The following is a 25,749-nucleotide window of genomic DNA, read 5'->3' on the forward strand; positions in this document are numbered from 1 at the left end:
AACACAAGATATAAGAACAAATAAAACCACAGCATATCAAAAACAAGTTGCTTAAAACCAGTGACAGGACAGACATCTTAAAAGCAGCCCCAAAAGACCCAGAATGTATACTAGAAACAACATAAGCTGGAAGGCAGAGGAGCAACATCTTTACAGTTTACTGAAGGAACACTGTCAACCAACAACTCCATACCTAGGAAAATATCTTTCAAAAACTAAGGCAAAATAAAGACTGCATTAGACATAATAAAGCTGAAAGAATTTATCACCAGCATACCTGCACTATAAAACCTGTAGGTATGCTTTAATAATTTTCTATATAAATCATACACAAATACACATACAGAGATATACATGGCCATCTTTTTTGTCAATAATATTTTATTTTTTCAATAATATTTTAAAAGACATCCATTTATGTCAAAATTTTCATGGATACATACGAAATGCATTCACACATGGATGCATGCATTCAATCAATTCTTCTAATAATAGACTTTCACTTTGCTTCCATATTCTGCCACTAAAAAATCCATGTAAACATAATGGGTGGGCTTTTATATTTGTATTACATGGGCCAATTTATAAAAATAGATTTTACAATATTACTTTCCAAAAATGCTATAACAATTCATATTTCCACTCATAAGGGAATACCATTTTCTGTACATCAACACCATTTTCTATACTAGTAAAGGTATTACTGGCTTTCTTTTTTTTAACTGTTGTCATTTGATGGGTATGCTGTTATATTTCACTAGTATTTAATTTGCATTGTCTTGACATGCGTGGCTAGCTCAGTCAGTGGAGCACGAGACTCTTTAATTTGCATTACCTTGACAACCTGTGAGACTGTCTTTTCATGAATTTTATAGCCTCCTAGATTTGTTATTTTATTTAATGGCTCTTTAAATCTTTGCCCGTTTTACAATTGGGTTGATAGCCTCTTCTTGTAAACAGAATCTTGTCTTCTATACTGCAACCATTTTTCAAACTTACTATTTGTCTATTAAGTTTTTAATTTTTAATTTTGATGAAATACACATAAGTTTATCATCCTAACCTTTTTTTTTTTTTTTTTTTCTTCCGTACGCAGGCCTCTCACTGTTGTGGCCTTTCCCGTTGCGGAGCACAGGCTCCGGACGCGCAGGCTCAGCGGCCATGGCTCACGGGCCCAGCCGCTCCGCGGCATGTGGGATCTTCCCGCACCGGGGCACGAACCCGTGTCCCCTGCATTGGCAGGCGGACTCTCAGCCACTGCGCCACCAGGGAAGCCCATCCTAACCATTTTTAAATGTACAGTTCAGTAGCATTGAGTACACTCACACTGTTGGGCAATCAATCTCCAGAACTCATCCCATCCTGCAAAAGTGAAACTCCACAGCATTACACGGCAACTCTCCATTCCCCCTCCCACCAACCACTGGCAACCACCGTTTCACTTTTTGTCTCTACAAATTTGACTAGTCAGGGTACTTCGCAAGTGAAATAGAGTATTTTCTTTGTGATTTATTTTACTTAGAATAATGTCCTCAACGTTCGTTGATTTTTATAGCTTGGGCCAGAATTTCCTTCCTTTCCCAGACTGAATAACATTCAATTGCGGTGATATCTCACTGTGGTTTTGATTTGCATTTTTGCAATTAGTAATGTTGAGCATCTTTTCATGTGCTTGTTAGGCATTTATTTATATACCTTCTTCGGAGAAAAGTCTATTCAAGTACTTGAGCCATTTTTTTAATCGAGTTTTTGCTTTCTGGTTGTTCAGTTGTAGGAGTCCTTTATGTACTCTGGATATTTAGCTCCTTACCAGATACACAATTTGCAAATATTTTCGCCCATTCCATAGGTGGCCTTTTCACTCTGTTGACTGTGTCCTTTGATGCACAGAAGTTTCTAACTGATATAATCCAAGTTATCTATTTACTACTTTTGTGACCTGTGCTTTTAGTGTCAGATCCAAGAAGTCGCTGCCAAATCCAATGTCACAGTTCCCCCCTCTATGTTTTCTTCTAAGAGTTTTAGTTCTTATGTTTAGGCCTTTGATCCACTAAAGTCAATTTTTGTATGTTTGTGTAAGGTAGGGATCCAATGTCATATTTTTGCATATGGATATACAGTTTGCCCAATACCCTTTCTCTAAAAGACTGTTTTTTCTCCCACTGAATGGTCTTGGCACTCTTGACAAAAAACATTTGACCAGGGGATACTTTACTAAGATGGTGAAGTAGGCAGACCCCGAGCTCACCTCCTTCCACACACACACAAAAATTACAACTATTTACAGAGCAACTATCTACGAGAATGACCTGAAGACTAGCAGAAAAGATTTTCCAGAACTAAAGATATGAAGAAGGAACCATGAAATAGATAGAAGGAGCAGGGATGCAATATAGTCAAGACCCACACGCCTGGGTAGGCAACCCACAAACAAGAGAATAATCACAATTGCAGGGAATTCCCTGGTGGTCCAGTGGTTAAGAATCCACCTTCCAGTGCAGGGGACGCAGGTTGGATCCCTGGTTGGGCAACTAAGACCACACATGCTGCAGGGCAACTAAGCCTGTGCACCGCAACTACTGAGCCCACAAGCCACAACTAAACTAGAGAGCCTGCACACCACAACTAGAGAGAAGCCCACGCACCATAATGAAGAGTCCACGTGCCACAATGAAAGATCCCACGTACCATAACTAAGACCAGACACAGCCAAAAATAAGGAATATTAAAAAAGAAATCACTACTACAGAGTTTCTCCACAAGGAGTGAAGGTTCTGAGCCCCACACTGGGCTCTCCAGCCTGAGGGATCTGCACAGTGAAAATAAGCCCCCAGAATATCTAGCTCTGAAGGCCAGCAGGGCTTGAGTATGGGAAAGCTGGCGGTCTGCAGGAAACAAAACTCCACTCTTGACTGGCAACCTCTACAAGAGGCAGCACCTGGCAGCCAACCAGGCCAGGGGCCAGCCCCAGCCACTAGCACACCCACAGCAGTCAGCGCTGCCACAACAGAAGACCCCACAATTGCCCCTTATTTGATAAGGGATCAATAACCAAAATATACAAAAAACTCATACAACCCAACATCAAAGATGCAAGCAACCTGATTTAAAAGCGGGCATTTTAAATAGACATTTTCCATAAAAGACATACAGCTAGCCAAGAGACACATGAAAAGATGCTCAGCATCACTAATCATCAGGCAAATGCAAATCAAAACTGCAATGAGATATCACCTCATACCTGTCAAAATGCCTATTATAAAAAGGACAACAAACAAGTGTTGGTGAGGATGTGGAGAAAAGGGAACCCTTGTGCCCTGTTGGTGGGATTGAAAATTGGTACAGCCACTATGGGAAACAGTATGGAAGTTCCTCAAAAAATTAAAAATAGAACTATCATATGATCCAGCAATTCCACTTCTGCATACTTTTCTGAAGAAAACAAAAACACTAATTCAAAAACATACATGGGCATCCCTATGTTAATGCAATATTATTTACAACAGCCAAAATATGGAAACAACCTAAGTATCCATCAACAGATGAATGGATAAAAAATATGTGGGGTGTATACACACACACACACACACACACACACACACATATACACAAAATGGAATACTACTCAGCCATAAAAAAGAATGAAACCTTGCCATTTGTGACTACATGGATTGACCTAGAGGGTATTATACTAAGTGAAATAAGTCAAAATAAGAAAGACAAATACGTATACATGGAATCTAAAAAACAAAACAGAAACGAACACATAAACACAGAGAACAGGTGGTTGCCAAAGGGGAAGGGGTGGGGGCATGACAAGAAAAAAAAATTAAAGTAACTACATGAGGTAATGAATGCTAACTAGCTTGACTGTGGTAATTACTTTCCAATGTATGTTTATATGAAACTGCCACATTGTACACCTTATATATAAAAATTTTTGTCAGGGGCTTCCCTGGTGGCGCAGTGGTTGAGAGCCCGCCTGCCAATGCAGGCAACACGGGTTCGTGCCCCGGTCCAGAAAGATCCCACATGCTGCGGAGCGGCTAGGCCCGTGAGCCATGGCCACTGAACCTGTGCGCCCAGAGCCTGTGCTCCGCAACGGAAGAGGCCACAACAGTGAGAGGCCCGCGTACCGAAAAAAAAAAAAGCCTAAAACTATTGTTAACTTTCTTATGGTACGCTTTATTATTAAAAGTTTGCATTTATAAAATCAGACAGATCTCATTCTATAATAGCATCTGAGTTTCCAATATTAAGGTTTCCTTCACCCTAATTTATAGAGCTAAAGCTGTAGAATACCCTTAAATTTTTTTTTTTAACAAGGCTTTTAATCTATCTGGAGTTTATCTTAAGACAGGAATCCAATTTTATTTTCCTCCAGATGGGTAGACATTTGTACCAGTGCCTTTATTATACAATCAACACATTTCCCACTGAATTATAATCCTATCTTTATTCTTTATTAAATTGGCACATAAAATATTTCTGGATTTTCTATTTTTTTAAACTCATCTGTCTATGCCCATATTATATTAATCTAATTCAGAAACTAATATTCTACACAGAATAGTTTGATAACTGTAAAAACATACTTCCTTCACTGTTCCATTTCCATTTCCTTGTCTACTCTCTAAGTACACTAGACAACCTGATAATTTTACCTCTTCTGTTCCAATATTGCTACCAGCTATTTAATTTTACTGTTTTAATGCATTTATTAGAACCTCTAAAGGCAATCTTGAATATAAAGGTGACTGTAAGCATCCATGTCAGGGTCCTTATATTAATGTTTTGCCATTTAGGATATCTGCTATAATTTTTTTCCATTCTTAGTGTACTTACATTTTTAAAATCAGAAATGGTCTTCTAAATTGAAGTACAGGGACTTCCTTGGTGGCACACTGGTTAAGAATCTGCCTGCCAATGCAGGGGACACAGCTTCAAGCCCCTGCTCCGGGAAGATCCCACATGCCATAGAGCAACTAAGCCCATGCGCCACAACTACAGACCCTGTGCTCTAGAACCTGAGAGCCACAACTACTGAACCCCCGTGCTGCAACTACTGAAGCCCGCATGCCTAGAGCCTGTGCTCTGCAACAAGAGAAGCCACTGAAATGAAAAGCCCGCGCACCACAATGAAGAGTTGCCACCGCTGGCCACTAGAAAAACAAAGACCCAATGCAGTCAAAAATAAAATAAATTAATTTTAAAAACTGAAGTATAGTTGATTTATATTATTATATTAGTTAGAAATGGTATTAATGAACTCTATCGAATGTCTTTTCACGGCGGAGTCAAGATGGTGTACTAGGAGGACGTGGAATTCACATCTCCTCACAATTAGGGCACCTACCAGGCACTGGTGGGGGACCACGGAGACCTAAGGGGACGGGAGGAACCCCCAGCGACCATCTTGCGGGATCTCAATTCCCAGGCTGGAGGTCGGGCCCAAGCTCCCATGGTGGGAGTTCCAAGTCGAACTCACTGGACTAACAGAGAACTTCAGACCCCAGGGAATATTAACCAGAGTGAGGCCCCCCAGAGGTCCTCATCTCAGCACCAAGACCCAGCTCTAACCAACTGCCTCCAAACTCTATTGCTGGATGTCTCAGGCCAAACAACCAGTAAGACAGGAATACAGCACCATCCATCCATCAAAAAAAAAAAAAAAAAAGAAAGAAAAAAGAAAAGAAACGACAAAAAAATATGTTCCAGGGCTTCCCTGGTGGTGCAGTGGTTGAGAATGTGCCTGCCAATGCAGGGGACACGGGTTCAAGCCCTGGTCTGGGAAGATCCCACATACCATGGAGCAACTAAGCCTGTGAGCCACAACTACTGAGCCTGCACGTCTGGAGCTTGTGCTCCACAACAAGAGAGGCCACGACAGTGAGAGGCCTGCGCACCGCGATGAAGAGTGGCCCCTGCTCGCCGCAACTAGAGAAAGCCCTCGCACAGAAACGAAGACCCAACACAGCCAAAAATAAATAAATAAATTTAATTTAATTTAAAATATATATATATATATATATGTTACAGATGAAGGAGCAAGGTAAAAACCTACAAGACCAAATAAATGAAGACGAAATAGGCAACCTACCTGAAAAAGAATTCAGAGTAATGATAGTAAAGATGATCCAAAATCTCAGAAACACAATGGAGAAAACAAAAGAAATATTTAACAAGGTTCTAGAAGAACTAAAGAGGAAACAAACACTGATTAACAACAGAATTACTGACATTAAAAATACTGTAGAAGGAATCAATAGCAGAATAACAGGGCAGAAGAACAGAAAACTGACCTGGAAGATAAAATGGTGGAAATAACTACTAGGGAGGAAAATAAAGAAAAAAGGATGAAAAGAATCGAGGACAGTCTCAGAGACGTCTGGGACAACATTAAATGCACCAACATTCAATTTTAGGGGTCCCAGAAGAAGAAGAGAAAAAGAAAGGGACTGAGAAAATATCTGAAGAGATTACAGTCGAACACTTCCCTAACATGGGAAAGGAAATAGTCAATCAAGTGCAGGAACCACAGAGAGTCCCATATAGGATGAACCCAAAGAGAGACACTCTGAGACACATATTAATCAAACTATCAAAAATTAACTACAAAAAAAATATTAAAAGCAGCAAGAGAAAAGCAGCAAATAACCAAGGGAATCCCCATAAGGTTAACAGATGATCATTCAGAAGAAACTCTGCAAGCCAGAAGGGAGTGGCAGGACATATTCAAAGTGATGAAAGGGAAAAACCTACAACAAAGAATACTCTAGTCAGCAAGGATCTTATTCAAATTCAATGGAGAAATTAAAACGCTTACAGATAAGCAAAAGTTAAGAGAAATCAGCACCACCAAACCAACTTTACAACAAATGCTAAAGGAACTTCTCTAGGAAGGAAACACACGAGAAGGAAAAGACCTACAAAAACAAACCCAAAATAATGAAGAAAATGGTAATAGGAACATACATATTGATGATTCCATTAAATGTAAATGGATAAATGCTCCAACCAAAACACATATACTGGCTGAACAGATACAAAAACAAGACCCATATATCTGCTGTCTACAAGAGACCCACTTCAGACCTAGGGACACATACAGACTGAAAGTGAGGGGATGGAAAAAGATATTCCAGGCAAATGGAAATCAAAAGAAAGCTGGAGTAGCAATTCTTGTATCAGACAAAATAGACTTTAAATAAAACTATTAAAAGAGACAATGAAGGACACTACAAAATGATCAAGGGATCAATCCAAGAAGATATAACAATTGTAAATATTTATGCACCCAATATAAGAGAATTTCAACACGTAAGGCAAATGCTAACAGCCATAAAAGAGGAAATAGTAACACAATCATAGTAGGGGACTTTAATATCCCACTTTCACCAATGCACAGATCATCCAAAATGAAAATAAATAAGGAACAAAAACTTTAAATGACACATTAAACAAGATGGACTTAACTGAAATTTGTAGGACATTCCATCCAAAAACAACACAATACACTTTCTTCTCTACTGCGCATGGAACATTCTCCAGGATAGACCATATCTTGGGTCACAAATCAAGCCTTGGTAAATTTTAGAAACCTGAAATCATATCAAGTATCCTTTCTGATCACAACACTATGAGAATAGATATCAATTACAGGAAAACAACTGTAAAAAATACAAAAACATGGAGTCTAAATAATACGTCACTAAATAACCAAGAGATCACTGAGGAAATCAAAGAGGAAATCAAATAATACCTAGAAACAAATGACAATGAAAACAATGATGACCCAAAACCTATGGGATGCAGCAAAAGCAGTTCTAAGAGAGAAGTTAAAAGCAATACAATCCTACAAGAAACAAAAAAAAATCTCAAATAAACAACCTAAACATACACCTAAAGCAATTAAAGAAAAAAGAAGCAAAACCCCCCCAAAAGTTAGCAGAACGAAAGAAATCATAAAGATCAGATCAGAAATAAGTGAAAAAGAAATGAAGGAAACAATAGCAAAGATCAATAAAACTAAAATCTGGTTCTTTGAGAAGATAAACAAAATTGATTAGCCAGACACATCAAGAAAAAAAGGGAGAAGACTCAAATCAACAGAATTAGAAATGAAAAATGAGAAGTAACAATAGACACTGCAGAAACACAAAGGATCATGAGAGATTGCTACAAGCAACTATACGCCAATAAAATGGACAACCTGGAAGAAATAGACAAATTCTTAGAAAAGCACAACCTTCTGAGACTGAACCAAGAAGGAACAGAAAATATAAACAGACGACTCACAAGCACTGAAACTGAAACTGTGATTGAAAATCTTCCAACGAACAAAAGCCCAGAGCCAGATGGCTTCACAGGCGAATTCTATCAAACATTTAGAAAAGAGCTAACACCTATCCTTCTCAAACTCTTCCAAAATATAGCAGAGGGAGGAACACTCCCAAACTCATTCTATGAGGCCACCATCACCCTGATACCTAAACCAGACAAAGATGTCACAAAAAAAGAAAACTGCAAGCCAATATCTCTGATGAACATAAATGCAAAAATCCTCAACAAAATACTAGCAAACAGAATCCAACAACACATTAAAAGGATCATACACCACGATAAAGTGGGGTTTATCCCAGGAATGCAAGGACTCTTCAATATATGCAAATCAAACAATGTGATACACCATACTAACAAACTGAAAAATAAAAACCATATGATCATCTCAGTAAATGCGGAAAAAGCTTTCCACAAAATTCAACACCCATTTATGATAAAAACACTCCAGAAAGTAGGCATAGAGGGAACTTACCGCAACATAATGAAGGCCATATATGACAAACCCAGAGCCAACATTGTTCTCAATGGTGAAAAACTGAAACCATTTCCTCTACGATCAGGAACAAGACAAAGTTGCCCACTCTCACCACTATTATTCAACATATTTTGGAAGTTTTACCCACAGCAATCAGAGAAGAAAACGAAATAAAAGGAATCCAAATGAGAAAAGAAGAAGTAAAGCTTTCACTGTTTGCAGATGACATGATACTATACATAGAAAATCCTATGCTACCAGAAAACTACTAGAGCTAATCAATGAATCTGGTAAAGTACCAGGATACAAGATTAATGAACAGAAATCTCTTGCATGCCTATACACTAATGATGAAAAATCTGAAAGAGAAATTAAGGAAACACTCCCATTTACCACTGCAACAGAAAGACTAAAACACCTAGGAATAAACCTACCTAAGGAGATAAAAGACCTGTACACAGAAAACTATGATGCTGATGAAAGAAATTAAAGATGATACAAACAAATGGAGAGATATGCCACATTCTTGGATTGGAAGAATCAACATTGTAAAAGTGACTGGACTACCCAAAGCAATCTACAGATTCAGTGCAATTCCTATCAAACTACCAATGGCATTTTTCACAGAACTAGAACAAAAAATTTCACAATTTGTATGGAAACACAAAAGACCCCGAATAGCCAAAGCAATCTTGAGAAAGAATAACAGAGCTGGAGGAATCAGGCTCCCTGACTTCAGACTATACTACAAAGCTACAGTAATCAAGACAGTATGGTACTGCCACAAAAAACAGAAACATAGATCAATGGAACAGAATAGAAAGCCCAGAGATAAACCCACGCACATATGGTCACCTTATCTTTGATAAAGGAGGCAAGAGTATAAAATGGAGAAAAGACAGCCTCTTCAATAAGTGGTGCTGGGAAAACTGGACAGCTACATGTAAAAGAATGAAACTAGAACACTTCCTAACACCATACACAAAAATAAACACAAAATGGATTAAAGACCTAAATGTAAGACCAGACACTATACAATTCTTAGAGGAAAACACAGGCAGAACACTCTATGACATAAGTCACAGCAAGATCCTTTTTGACCCACCGCCTAGAGAAATGGAAATAAAAGCAAAAATAAACAAATGGGACCTAATGAAACTTAACAGGTTTTGCACAGCAAAGGAGACAAAAAATAAACAAGACAAAAAGACAACCCTCAGAATGGGACAAAATAGTTGCAAACGAAGCAACTGACAAAGGATTAATCTCCAAAATATACAAGCAGCTCATTCAGCTTAGTATCAAAAAACCCAATTCAAAAATGGGCAGAAGACCTAAACAGACATTTCTCCAAAAAAAGTATACAGATTGCCAACAAACACATGAAAAGATGCTCGGGCTTCCCTGGTGGCGCAGTTGTTGAGAGTCTGCCTGCTGATGCAGGGGACACGGGTTCGTGCCCCCATCCGGGAAGATCCCACATGCCACGGAGCACCTGGGCCTGTGAGCCATGGCCGCTGAGCCTGCGCGTCCGGAGCCTGTGCTCTGCAACAGGAGAGGCCACGGCAGTGAGAGGCCCGTGTACAGAAAAAAAAAAAAAAAAAAAGATGCTCAACATCACTAATCATTAGAGAAAGGCAAATCACAACTACAATGAGGTATCACCTCACACTGGTCAGAATGGCCATTATCACAAGGTCTACAAAAAACAAATGCTGGAGAGGGTGTGGAGAAAAAGGAACCCTCTTGCACTGTTGGTGGGAATGTAAATTGACACAGCCTCTATGAAGAACAGTATGGAGGTTCCTTAAAAAACTAAAAATAGAACTACTACATAACCCAACAATCCCAAACATATACACTGAGAAAACCATAATTCAAAAAGAGTCATGTAACACAATGTTCACTGTAGCACTATTTACAATAGCCAGCACATGGAAGCAACCTAAGTGTCCATTGACAGATGAATGGATAAAGAAGATGGGGCACATATATACAATGGAATATTACTCAGCCATAAAAAGAAACGAAATTGAGTTACTTGTAGTGAAGTGGATGGACCTAGAGTCTGTCATACAGACTGAAGTAAGCCAGAAAGAGAAAAACAAATACCACATGCTAACACATATATATGGAATCTTAAAAAAAAAAAAAATGGTTCTCATGAACCTATGGGCAGGACAGGAATAAAGACACAGATGTGGAGAATGGACTTGCGGACATGGGGAAAGGGAAGGTGGGATGAAGTGAAAGAGTAACACTGACATATATACACTACCAAATGTAAAATAGATACCTAGTGGGAAGCAGCTGCATAGCACAGGGAGATCAGCTTGGTGCTTTGTGACCACCTACAGGGGTGGGATAAGGAGGGTGGGAGGGAGACTCAAGAGGGAGGAGATATGGGGATATACATATGCATATAGCTGATTCACTTTGTTATACAGCAGAAACTAACACAACATTGTAAAGCAATTATACTCCAATAAAGATTTTTTTTTTTAAATGTCTTTTCAGCAGCTACTGATGGCTTCCTAGACTCCTTGTTTCATTTGTTAATATTATCTATTATATTAACAGACTTGATACTAAGGATCCTTGCACTGATGTAATACACCCTACTGGGTCAAAATGTACTATTAGTCCGTTATTTCATATCTAGATTCTATTGGCTAATATTGTATTTAGAAATTTTGCATTTCTAGATGTAAGTGAGATTGACCTTTTTTGATAGCATTTTAATCAGGGATAAAAGTATCGGGCTGGCCAAAAATTTGTAACATCTTATGGAGAAACCCATACGAACTTTTTGGCTAACCCAATATGTGTACTTCACAGAATGCACTGAGTAGCTTTGCATCTTTAATAACATACAATACAGTTTTTTAAAAAAACTATATGTTGTTTATAAACTAAATAAAAGTCAGCTGTGAAACCATCTGTTATGCTGTCTCTTTCAAGGACAGATCTTCAATGATCTTTTCAATCCTTGAGCAAGAACTGGTCAATTCAACTTTTCTGCTTCTTGGGTCAATTTTATTAATTTATATTTTGGTATAAAATTATCCATCAGGGCTTCCCTGGTGGCGCAGTGGTTGAGAGTCCGCCTGCCGATGCAGGGGACATGGGTTTGTGCCCCAGTCCGGGAAGATCCCACGTGCCGCAGAGCGGCTGGGCCCATGAGCCATGGCCGCTGAGCCTGCGCGTCCGGAGCCTGTGCTCTGCAGTGGGAGAGGCCACAACAGTGAGAGGCCCGCGTACCACAAAAAAAAAAAAAAAAAAAAATTATCCATTAATCTTGACTTTCAACTTTGGCATCATGGCATAACATGTAGTATTCTCAAGAAGGTTTGCATAAAATTCCGTTAACCTCTCCTATACCTGGGTATCTATGATGTCGCCTTCCTCATTCCTAATATTGCATATTTTTACTCCATTTTCTTCTCTTCTATATGAGGTTTATCTAATTCATCAGTCCTTGCAAAGAACCAGCTTTGGGATTTATCCTTCCCACTATTTTTGTTTTGTTGTTTCCACTTCCATTAATTACAGTTTTATCTTTAATCCCCATGTCCTATTTGGTTTCTGTTTTATTTTCTTAATCCCTAAATATGGGAACTGAATTCTCTTAGTTTTATTTACTTAATAATAAAAGTATTTAAACTATACATTTTCTTCTTAACACCAATGTTTGCCAATGGGATGGAAATGTTCTTCTCACTGCTTTCTAGACAGTATGTTATCTCACTTTTGACTGTAAAATGTTTTAAGTGCATCAATACAAGGTTGGATATATATATACATATACATATATATACATATATATGTATATATATTCATGACTGAACACTACACATCAGTTTAACTTCATGAACTGGATGGATAATTTATCAACATGAGTAGATCTAAAGGACATAATGTTGAATAGAAAAAAAGGAAGATGCAAAATAATACATTCTCTATGATACCACTGAAGTAAAAATTTAAAACCTGAGGGAAGAATACATTAGGAGTTTGGGATTATCAGATACAAACTACTATATATAAAACAGGTAAACAAGGTCCTACTGTATAGCAGAGGGAACTATATTTAATTATCCTGTAATAAACTATAATGGAAAAAAATGTGAAAAATATATATATGTACAACAGAATCACTTTGCTGTACACCGGAAACTAATACAACATTGTAAATTAACTATACTTCAGTTAAAATAAAAAAAAAAAACAAAAAAAGTAAGAAAACAATGTTCAAAAAAAATAAAGCCCCAAAACAAAACATGCATAATAGCACGTTGTATCTGTATGTACATATCCACTGTAAAAGGATAAAAATACAGTTTTGAAGGTTATGTACTCAGAATGTTGCCTCACAGCAAAGAAGAAAGGGGGACTAGAGAAAGATCAGTTCTCTCCATTCTGCTATTAATGTTCTGGTATTTAAACAGCTTAATGAGAATTAATTTGCAGATAACATGATTCTATACACAGAAAATCCTAAAGATGCTACTAGAAAACTACTAGAGCTAATCAATGAATTTGGTAAACTTGCAGGATACAAAATTAATACACAGAAATCTCTTGCATTCCTATACACTAACAACAAAAGATCAGAAAGAGAAATTAAGGAAATAGTCCCATTTACCATCACAACAAAAAGAATAAAACACCTATGAATAAACCTACCTAAGGAGGCCAAAGACCTGTACTCAGAAAGCTATAAGATACTGGGACTTCCCTGGTGGTCCAGTGGTTAAGAATCCGCCTTCCAATGCAGGGGACACGGGTTCAATCTCTGGTTGCGGAAGTAAGATCACACATGTCACGGGGCAACTAAGCCTGCATGCTCTGGAGCCTGTGCACCACAACTAGAGAGCCCGCGTGCCGCAACTACTGAGCCCCCACGCTCAAGAGCCCGCACACCACAACTAGAGAGAAGCCTGCTCACTGAAACGACAGATCCCACATGCCGCAACAAAGATTCTGCAGGCTGGAACTAAGACCCGACACAGCCAAATACATAAAAATAAATAAATTTATTTTTTACAAAAGAAAACTATAAGATACTGATGAAAAAAATCAAAGATGAACAAACAGATGGAGAGATATACGATGTTCTTGGATCAGAACAATCAATACTATGAAAATGACTATACTACCCAAAGCGATCTACAGATTCAATGCAATCCCCATCAAGTTACCAATGGCATTTTTTCATAGAATTAGAACAAAACATTTTACAATTTGTATGGAAACACAAAAGACCCCAAATGGCCAAAGCAATCTTGAGAAAGAAAAATGGAACTGGAGGAATCAGGCTCCCTGACTTCAGACTATACTACAAAGCTACAGTAATCGAGAGAGTATGGTACTGGCACAAAAACAGAAATACAGATCAACGGAACAGGGTAAAAAGCCCAGAGATAAACCCACGCACCTATTGTCACCTAATCTATGACAAAGGAGGTAAGAATATACAATGGAGAAAAGACAGTCTCTTCAATAAGCGATGCTGGGAAAACTGGACAGCTACATGTAAAAGAATGAAATTAGAACACTCCCAAACATCATACACAAAAATAAACTTAAAATGGATCAAAGACCTAAATGTAAGGCCAGACACTATAAAACTCTTACAGGAAAACATAGGCAGAACACTCTTTGACATAAACTGCAACAAGATCTTTTTTGATCCACTTCCTAGAGTAATGAAAATTAAAACAAAAATAAACAAATGGGATCTAATTAAACTTAAAAGCTTTTGCACAGCAAAGGAAACCATAAACAAAACAAAAAGCCAACCCTCAGAATGGAAGAAAATATATGCAAGTGAAGAAACCAACAAGGGTTTAATCTCCAAAATATATAAATCTACAAAACTATTAACCTACAAAACTCTAAGACTCCTCTGGAAGCTTGGGGATCACAGGTTGGGAATTACTAGAGAGCAAAAGATATTCAAACTGTGCATGGAAATTAAGGCTTTCCATAATTTGACCTCAATTTGTCCTGACCTTTGCAATCTTTTATCAGACAACTTTTCCCTCTATCTACCCTATCTGGACAATTTGAAATCTCCTCAGCAATAATGATGGTAATAACAACTGAAAAATCTTCCAGGTTGAAATGACAGCATCATGCTGTATGATGTACAGCTTTGGCAGGGGCTCAAGTGCCCATCTGTAGATTCAAAACTGCTTCTGAAGATATTACTTTTAAGGAGGTGGGGAAGATATTACTTTTTAGCAGTACAATCCCCAAATCTTCAGGCCCCAAATTCTGACCCAGTCATCCTAATAAAAGAATAGCAGACATTCAAGTTTTAATACAGGAAAAGCATAGGGACCAGTGTTATTAATATTTGTTACACATCAAGACATAGTTGGTAACCTAAGGAGAACCTTTTAATATTGAAAAACTGCCTGTATTCCATTATCTAGTCTATTCCAAAAAGTAAAGCTATTTATAAAGAATCAGAATCAAGCGACTGTGACAAAAAAACTTGTCATGAGAACTGGTTGCTAATTTATTAGTTACACAGAAGATTAATATGAATCCAGAAGAAACTCTGTATTAGCAGATGGCAGAACTGTTCAAAATTCTTAACAAAAATCTGGATAAAGACACAGAAGACAGGCTAGTTAAATCTAATTATAAAATTATAAAAATAATTAAAGAAATGACATTTTATTTAGAAAAATGAGCTAAGATTAACAAGGATGGATATAGTATTCTATATTGGCATTAAAAGAGTCTACTGTCAGGGGCTTCCCTGGTGGCACAGGGGTTGAGAATCTGCCTGCCAATGCAGGGGACACGGATTCGAGCCCTGGTCTGGGAGGACCCCACATGCCGCGGAGCGACTGGGCCCGTGAGCCACAACTACTGAGCCTGCGCGTCTGGAGCCTGTGCTCCGCAACAAGAGAGGCCGCGATAGTGAGAGGCCCACGTACCGCATTGAAGAGTGGCCCCTGCTCGCCGCAACTAAAGAAAGCCCTCGCACAGAAACGAAGACCCAACACACCCAAAAATAAATAAATTAATTAATTAATTAAAAAAAAAAGAGTCTACTGTCTAAAGTAAGGCCAAAAAAAGGGTTTCAGGTATTTAGATTCTAGATGCTAAAAGACGAAGGAAACAACAGTGCAGTTCTCACTCAATTTATCAACAGAATAGGTTTCACAATAAAAAGAGAAGCCAGTCTTATTGTACTCATAAACTAAGTAGATTATTTAGTGAACGTTTTATTTATGAAGAACGTTAAAAGCTACAGAATACAAATGCCTTCCATAGACAGTCTTAAATAATTTGAAAACTGTATCCTCATAAAGACAACACTATGGCTAAAAGTAAAGTTTCCGGAGCAAGGCTACCTGGGTTCAAATCCAAGCTCCACTATGTCCTAGGTTTGTGACCAGGGTTAAGTCACTTCTCTGTGCCTGAGTTCCCTCATCTATAAAATTGAGATAATTACAAAAATCTACCTCGTGGAGTTGGGGGGTGTTATATAACACATTTGTTAACATATATAAATTACTTCGAACAGAGTGAGAGTAAGCACTCAATAAATGTTAACTATTATAAGCAAAAATTGAAAGTATGGATGTTATGTTTAGACAGCGGAAGACAAAAGTTGGAGGACTTGAGGGGAGTTCCCTGGCGGTCCAGTGGTTAGGACTCGGCACTTTCACTGCCCAGGCCCTAGGCTGGGGGACTACAATCCCGTAAGTCGCTCCAAGCAGCCAAAAAAAAAAAAAAAGTTGGAGGACTTGATACATGCATTCCAATTATTTGGACATTATGACCAAAGTAAGAGAGATCTTTTCTTTTTTACGTAACTTGAGAAATTTAGAAATAGCAACTCCAGTCAATGGTGAAGATTTTCAACAATTAGAGTTATATAAAAATGGAAGGTGGAACCTTGGGAAGTAGGATGTTCCCCATCATTGTTACACACAGAGGCTGGAAGACCAACTGTCAGGTGTTTCAAAGGACAGCATTTTGCCCTAAAGTCAATTCTAAGATTCTCTGACTGCAGAAAAACTGATTTGTCTGTCAGTAGTTTCAACCTATACAACTGTTCCATTACTACAACTAATCTGACTAGTCCAACTGTACTATTTTATCTTTTACTTTTTTAAACTGTTTTTTTAAAAATAATTATTTATTTTTGGCTGCATTGGGTCTTTGTTGTTCTGCCTGGGATTTCTCTAGTTGCAGCGAGCGGGGGCTACTCTTTGTTGCAGTGCGCGGGCTTCTCATTGTGGTGGCTTCTCTTGTTGTGGAGCACGGGCTCTAGGCGCGTGGGCTTCAGTAGTTGTGGCTCGCAGGCACTAGAGCGCAAGGCTCAGTAGTTGTGGTGCACGGGCTTGGTTGTTCCGGGGCACGTGGGATCTTCCCGGACCAAGGATCAAACCCATGTCCCCTGCATTGGTAGGAGGATTCTTAACCACTACACCACCCTGGAAGCCCCCAACTGTACTATTTTATTTTTAATTTTATTTATTATTTTTAGCTGTGTTGGGTCTTTGTTGCTACTCATGGGCTTTCTCTAGTTGTGGCGAGCGGGAGCTGCTCTTCATTGTGGTGCGCAGGCTTCTCATGGCGGTGGCTTCTCGTTGCGGAGCACGGGCTCTAGGTGCGTGGGCTTCAGTAGTTGTGGCATGTGGGCTCAGTAGTTGTGGCTCGCCGGCTCTAGAGTGCAGGCTCAGTAGTTGTGGCACACGGGCTTATCTGCTCCGCGGCATGTGGGATCTTCCTGGACCAGAGCTCGAACCCATGTCCCCTGCACTGGCAGGTGGATTCTTAACCACTGTGCCACCAGGGAAGCCCAACTGTACTATTTTAAATACTAGGTTTCAAAATTATTTTAATTGTAAAAATGCAACATTATAATAACCTTACAGCTTATTTTTCCATATTTACCATAGAAGAAAATTACTATACAACAAAAGCAAGCCAAAAACATTGACAATAGAAGTATTAATATCAGCAAAGAGTACAATAGGCAGAAAAGTTTATTTTATTCTAAATTAATCCATAATAAGAGTCCGTGGAGACTTTTAATCTATAAAATATGCTGATGAGCACTTTTTAAAAAAATATATTTATTTGTTTGGTTGTGCCGGGTCTTAAGTTGTGGCTCATGGGCTCCTTAGTTGTGGCATGCGAACTCTTAGTTGCAGCACACATGTGGGATCTAGTTCCCTTACCAGGGATCGAACCCGGGCCCCCAGTGGATAAGACGTGGAGTCTTATCCACTGCACCACCAGGGAAGTCCCCTGATGAGCACTGTTTTATTTTTAAATTTATTTATTTATTTATGGCTGCGTTGGGTCTTCGTTGCTGTGCGCGGGCTTTCTCTACTTTCGGCGAGCGGGAGATACTCTTCGTTGTGGTGCACGGCCTTCTCATTGCGGTGGCTTCTTTTGTTGCGGATCGTGGGCTCTAGGCGCGCAGGCTTCAGTAGTTGTGGCACACGGGCTCAGTAGTTGTGGTACACAGGCTTAGTTGCTCCGCGGCATGTGAGCTTCCCCGACCAGGGCTTAAACCCGTGTCCCCTGCATTGGCAAGCAGATTCTTAAACAATGTGCCACCAGGGAAGTCCCCAGATGAGCACTTTTAAGAACTGTGTTTCTTGTCCTTTAAATAAATATTCTAGCAAACACAAACTCCTTAAAATCTTCACACAGATCTTACAGTCCTATAACTCTTCCCCTAATCGTTCTTAATTTTCGTTCAAATCATAACAAAGAAAAAGAAATTTAGTACTAATCTTCTAATCTCCCTTTTCTTAAAAACATCGGTCCCTTTGACCCTTAACAGTCTAATTAATGAGAGGCTTACTGAGTCTATTAAGAGAACTATATAATCTCCTAATTGATTGCTCTACCTGCAATCTAGCTGTTCTAGAACCTATTCTTAACACTGCCACAATAAACCACCCAAAAGCATAGCTCCAACCCGGCAACCTCGCTTTAAATAAAATTCCTTAATCAAGATTTGTAAACATTAATCAGCATTTCCTACAAAGAAAAAAAATCTGTCCAATAACAGCAAAGTATAGTCAACTGTAGCCTTATCTAGTTGAAATAATTGTGACAAACACTAGGCAGAGGGGGAAGAGAGAAGAGGGAGGAAGCAAGAGGAAGAGAAATGGAGAACAAGAATCAATGAATATAATGAAGCACAAACCAGCTGATGGTAATTTTCACCCTAAGTCACTTCTGAGCAAGATGGAGGGGTAATTAAATTAACAGAGTATCAACATTATGGGACAGTCATTAAAACTACTTAAGTAGAACATGTAGAATCATGGAAAAACAATTGCAACCACCATATTCAAATGAGAACCACTCTAAGAAATTTTGCCAATTTTTTTCTTTACCAGAATATTGTTGATTATAAAAAAGAATCAGAATTTATTCATCTAAATAATGCCTCTACTAAAAATATTAGCAATTCCTCCTTCAGGATTTTATAAATAGTTAAAAAATGTAAGAAATCTTCTTATGTCACATTCAGTCTCATATTTTCACCATACTGCCATATTTCAGGACGCGCTAGCCCCAGGCATTTAGAGGCTAATTTAACAAAGGCCCAATCAGGTATGGGTCAGACACTGTGTATCTAGTAGGGGTGGCAGCACTGTTCAAATCTCCACCCTACTTTCCCTTTTGAATGACTGGTCACCTACACTCTACTTTATCAACACTCTTCAACACACTGTAATTCCTTTATTCTCCTGAAATAACTAATTTGAATGTCAGTGACCTTCTGTCAACCCTCCTCAATCACAAGTTACATAACTCTCAAACCTCAGTGCCATTTTAGCATCCCTAATTTTCTATATTCTACCAGTTACCAAATTCTACTGCTTGCTTCTTTTATCCATCACTTCTCAACTCACATTTCTTCTAGATCTCCACCTAAATTGAGGCTTTTATTTCACATCTTGATTATTTAATAAGAATGCCTATTAACAGACACAGTTGACATCCGGCCCCCATCCCTTCAGCTCACCTTGCAGCTGGTACAGATAGTATCCTGACAGCTTCCCACCTCCACCAACAGGAGCCTGCCCAACCCTAGCTAAGACAATGGGAAGTGCTCGAAACATTTCAAGAACAATCTCCATCAGTGAGGACTAGAGTAGGTGGAAAAACTCCCCATCTACCCTTCAGTTAGTAGGACAATTCTAAGGCAGCTCTACAAAAATCTCCACAGGATTAACCCCCAGTTGCCCATCACTGGCTTTTTTTCCCTTTCCTGACTCTTTACCCACTCCCTCACTTGTGCTTCCTGGCATCTCACCTGCACCCATGTTATCTCAAGGTCTGCTTACAAGATAGCACTTTGGAGAAACTACAAGGGCCACAAAAGTGACACTATCGGGGCTTCCCTGGTGGCGCAGCAGCTGTGAGTCCGCCTGCTGACGCAGGGGACACGAGTTCATGCCCTGGTCCAGGAGGATCCCACATGCCGCGGAGCAGCGGGCCCGTGAGCCATGGCCGCTGAGCCTGCGCGTCCGGAGCCTGTGCTCCGCAACGAGAGAGGCCACAACAGTGAGAGGCCCGCGTACTGAAAAAAAAAAAAAAGTGACACTATCAAGATCTTGCTTAACCTAAAGCTGCCCAAGTGTTCTCTTGGTCTCAATCATCTCCCAATTACAGCTCATTCTGCATTCATATGGATCACATACCTCTTCTAACCAAACATCTTCAATGAAGCCCTTCGTGATTTGTCTTTTTCATCTCCTATTTCTAACTTAGATAAATCATAACTTATTATCAGCCAAACTATTGTACTGATCCTTTCTCAAATATAAGTTGTACCTTTCCAGGAACGCAATAATCTACTGTTTTTAGAAATGTTCTCCAATATTCGCCTGTTGAAAACCTTGCAAAGCTCACTCATCTCAAATATCATCTCTATCAAGATTCAATCACAAGTAATGTCTCCCTCACCTAAATTCCTGATTGTAATAGTCATAAGACATTTTACCACAGTTCTGTAAAAACCTACCCTACTTGACTACAAGCCTGACTTTAAATTCTTTAAGGGTAGAAACCATGTTCCATTCTTTTTATTTTCCAAAGGGCTTTCTTTCCCTGATAGACCCATAGATATTGACCTACATAGCCTTCTAGAGTAACTTTTGAAAAGAACATTTATTTTTATGTATGCATTCTTAAGTATTAGTACAAAATTCATGCTCCTTTTTACAGACAAACAAACTGAGCTTATCTCAGACTCTTTGGGACTAACCTATTTATCAAAATGCTCCTGAAATCACATGCAGACTTAAAAAAAAGTTTAAAAACAACACTAAAGAAAGCTGTTACTTATTCCTTTATTTTTGGGAAATGACTACATTTCATGTTTCTCACCAAAAATCTTTCACCATGTATGTACTTCATTTCCTTGCAAAGAGTCCAGAGTCTGTCCCATGTTATACTTCACAGTGTTCCAATACTTAGCTGAATTCCAATTTATATCAAAGGTTACTTCAAGATTATTTCAGGCTTTAGGGAAATTCTGATCCTTACACAATCTTGAAATGCTTCTGTCATGGGAAAAGACTTTACTTCTTGGCATTTCTAACTCAGAGGACTGGCATGAGGATCAAATAAGATTGTATATGTGAAAGGTCACTGAAAATTCTAACAATAAATAAATGTAAAAATTATCTCCTTAACTCTGAATTTCAAACGATTAAAATAATCTATTTACTACAATCTAACGTCATTAAATGCACAGTTATTTTTTACAAATAGGTTATAAAGGCGTAAGTTATAAAGAGCTCAAGACAAAAAAGTGAAAGCTGGCTATAAACCAGATCAAAAATAAGAAGCAATCTTAAGTAGACTATCCCTCTTGCATATGGCAAGAGGTCAAATAGTTTATTCCTGCAATACTTTTGTACTGTCCTTTTTATTTTAATCCTGCCAAAGTAAATTAAATAACATAAAGGCTCCGGTGTAGTATAACTTATTACTATTACTTTTCCTTAAAATTAGCACTGTCTTTCAATAAGATTCCTACTTTTCCCCATGTTTATATTAATAGCATGAATTCACTAACAATATTCGTATTAGGTTCAAATCAAATAGCTTATTATCTGCTTTGGTCAGACCTTTCCAAATGATACAACTGTCTCAACCAGAAGTGGAACTAGAACAGCCTCATTATTTTTTGAAACAAGTTTTCCTTAAAAGAAAAATAATCTGATTAAACTAAAAAATTCTACTATTCTATACATCTATTAAGCAATAAGTCTAGAGATCCTTATCGTAAGTTTAGAGCCTATGCTCCTGCCAGCGTTATCCCCTCTGGCCCAATTTTCCCGGCCTTATACTGATTATATGAGACGTAAACCCTAAAAATACTTGAGTGCAAAACACCCATAGTCATCCAACAGCTCAATTTGCACCCTGTAAATACTCAAATGAAGAGCATTTTGTAGTAGGTAAAATATGTAAGAGTAACGGTCTGGGAAACCACACACCATGGAAACTGACTCAAACAAAAGCTGCGGATGGACAGACGGCAAGGAGTAACCGGTGAAACAGTAAGGATTAAATATTCGTCTAAGAAAAATTTCGGTGACGTTGACGCCTAGGTTTTCCTGCTGACAACAATTAATAACGGGACCCCTGGGGCTGCACGAATGGGTCCGATCACCCCAACTACGCCGCAAAGCGAAACCAGAACCCAGGAGCCAGCGCACTGCGGGGCTTTCAGTCGCCTGCGCCCACCGTGCTGGACTGATAAGCCGGCATGCGGAGACCGAGGAAAAGAGAGGAGGCCCGCTTCGGGACTCTTCTCACCCCTCCTTCCTCCCGCTTCCCAGGGGAGCGCCCCCTGGGGACCCTTCCTCAAATCTACGACTGACTCGCATCCTCCACCGCCCCTACTGGGGAGGCCACCAATCATCCCTGCAGCGCAGAGCACCGGAGGGGCCTAGGCCTTCTACCCACCCGCGCACCCACCACCACCCCGAACCAAGAAAAAGAAGCCGCTGCAGCAGCCACAGCCCCGGCGCGCGGGAGCGAAAACACAGACCGATCCCTAGCTAAAGGCGAGGCGCACTTCGACCCCGCGCCCCTCCCAACAGCTACGCGCTCACCTCCACGGCCTTCCCCACGGGCCCCGCCAGCGCGGCCGACGGTGGCCTGCGGCCGCACCTCCCACCAGCTTCGCTTTTCTTCCCCTGGCCTAGGAGGGGGCGGCGTCGCTTCTGGAAGGCCGGAAAACGGACCCGCAGCTCAGCCTGCGGGATACCAGCCTCCCGGCCACTTCCCGCAACGGCTCCAGCTCCTTCCGGTGTTTTCGCGACCGCCACCGGCTTCTAGGGCGTCGCAGGAGGGCGAGGAGGGCGGGCAGGGGCGGGGCTTCGAGGAAAGCTCCTCCCGCCTCTGGGGCGTGGCCGCGGAGAACGGCTCCAGGTGTGGAGACCCAAGCTGCTCTCACCGCTGGGACTTCCAAAGTAGCTAGCGGCACAGGGACCGTACGTGCAGAGCAGTTTTAGATCTGGGGCACTTTTCGTTTCTACACGTGTTCTTCCCCTCTTCTGCAGTCACACTACGACCATTAGCAGGTCTGTCTCTATGCATTACAGAATTTGTGTTAAGGCTGTCCACTGAAGGGCCTCAGGTTTCCGACTTTGTGCAAAGAAAAATTAGACTACTTAATTCAATTCAACCCTTTTCCCTTCCTCTCCTCTTTCTTCTCCCAACGTCTTAGGACATAGACTATCTGAAAGTCATTGCGTTTCTTTTTCCACATCTACAAAGTAGAAATTCATCTCTCCCATTTTCCCTTAAGCCAAAATCAAGATCATATCAAATATTTATTGAAACTTTAGTATCTGCTTAGTGACTAGAGCATTTGAAGAGATCTGCCTTGTAATTTATGGATCTGTTAAAATCCGTTCAATTGATATGCAAATAATAAAAATAGTTAAATTAATATTAATTAATTGTTCAAATTGCCAGTTTCAACATGTCTGTTTACCTCTATCTTTTTGGCTTCCCAAATGGGAGCTTGTACTCAAGCATTATGTAAGAGGCTCAATCTCCATCAGAAACAAATAGAGAATATGAGAGCTTTCAATTCTATTCGTATGGTAAAAATAGAAGAAATGAAGTTTTGCCAGCATCCTATATAGGGATTGACACCAAGGCCTCAGTTTGCACCACAACCTATCCTGGGTTCACTGATGGTCAGCATATTTCAAAATATTGCAGTTTACATGCTTCAGTATGTCAGCAATGTGGTTAATTTTTATTTTTAAAAAATCAAATATCTAAATGTTTTTAAATGTTTATACTCCTCTGTAAAGACATAAGAGAACGATCATGAAAATCATTTGTTCCCTGATGTCTTGTAGCGAAGTACTATCTGACTTAAAGGAGAGTTTTATAGGTTTATTTGAAAAAAGACAAGTGTTTTAAATTTTCTGACCTTTGCTGTGATGACAAGTAGCTGTCAACGATATGCTAATAAAAAAATTTTTTTTAATATATACATTTATCCTATGGCCCCAAAGTAAAAGTTGTGTTTCAAAAATGAGTGAGAACTGCTTTTGGAAAGAAACTTGTACAATGAAGAGAGCATTTTGAAAAAGGAGGTTTGAAACTGTTTCCCTTATTTAGTAATATTCCTGCCAAAAATTGTGTCACCTATAAAAAACTCATCTCTGCATCAAAAGACACCATTAAGAGATGAAAAATCAAGCCAGCAAATAGAAGATATTTTAAATATGTATTGGGTTGGCCAAAAAGTTCCTTCAGTTTTTATGTAAAAATAAAAAACACATTTTTCATTTTCACCATGAACTTTATTGAACAACATATTCACCGTTTTATTCCACTACCTTCTGCCATTTTTCAGGCAACTTCATGATTCCAACTTCCCAAAACTTTTTATCTTTTTGAGCAAAAAACTGTTCCAGGTGTCTTTTACAGTCTTCCAGGGAACTGAAATTTTTTCCATTAAGAGAATTTTGTAAAGACCAAAATAAATGGAAATCCGAAGGTGCAATGTCTGGTGAATACGGTGGATGAATCAGAACTTGCCAGCCAAGCTGTAACAGCTTTTGCCTGGTCATCAAAGAAACATGCAGTCTTGTGTTATCCTGATGTAAGATTATGCGTTTTCTGTTGACTCTTTCCGGACGCTTTTCGTTGAGTGCTGCTTTCAATTGGTTTAATTGGGAGCAGTACTTGTCGGAATTAATCGTCTGGTTTTCAGGAAGGAGCTCATAATAAACTCCCTTCCAATCCCACCATATACACAGCATCACCTTCTTTGGATGAAGACCGGTCTTTGGTGTGGTTGGTGGTGTTTTACTTCTCTTGCCGCACGATCTCTTCCATTCCACGTTATCGTACAGTGTCCACTTTTCATCGCCCGTCACAATTTGTTTCAAAAATGGAACGTTTTCATTACGTTTAAGTAGAGAATCTCTTGCGGAAATATGGTCAAGAAGGGTTTTTTTGCTTAACTTATGTGAAACCCAAACATCAAAGCAATTCACATAACCAAGCTGGTGCAAATGATTTTCAACGCTTGATTTGGATATTTTGAGTATGTCGGCTCTCTCCTGTGTGGTATAACATTGATTGTTCTCAATTAATGTCTCAATGTGATCGCTATCAACTTCAACTTGTCTACCCGACCGTGGAGCATCATCCAGCGAGAAATCTCCATCACAAAACTTCGCAAACCACTTCTGACACGTTCGATCAGTTACAGCACCTTCTCCATACACTGCACAAATCTTTTTTTGCGTTTCGGTTGCGATTTTACCTTTCTTGAAATAATAAAGCACAATATGCCAAAAATGTTGCTTTTTTTCTTCCATCTTCCGTATTAAAATGGCTACACAAAAATTCACCAGTTTTGATAAGTTTTTTTTTTTTTTTTT

The 25,749-nt window shown here is 39.3% G+C and overlaps 1 protein-coding gene across 8 annotated transcripts in view; it reads right to left on the minus strand.

Moving 5' to 3' along the window:
- Positions 1 to 25,749, minus strand: part of USP33 (ubiquitin specific peptidase 33) — an 88,679-nt gene that overhangs the window by 47,028 nt on the left and 15,902 nt on the right. The window contains exon 1 of one of the 8 annotated variants that reach the window (XM_027114115.1): positions 22,948 to 23,158. The exons of the other annotated variants lie outside the window; for them this stretch is intronic. The gene's annotated coding sequence lies outside the window, so the exon portion shown is untranslated. Of the gene's footprint in view, positions 1 to 22,947; positions 23,159 to 25,749 lie in introns of those variants that run through there. 8 annotated transcript variants of the gene reach the window in all.

This window comes from Aethalodelphis obliquidens, unplaced genomic scaffold (genome assembly GCF_003676395.1).
Source record: "Aethalodelphis obliquidens isolate GAN/ISIS:26980383/991018 unplaced genomic scaffold, ASM367639v1 scaffold13, whole genome shotgun sequence".
Lineage (NCBI taxonomy): Eukaryota > Metazoa > Chordata > Mammalia > Artiodactyla > Delphinidae > Aethalodelphis > Aethalodelphis obliquidens.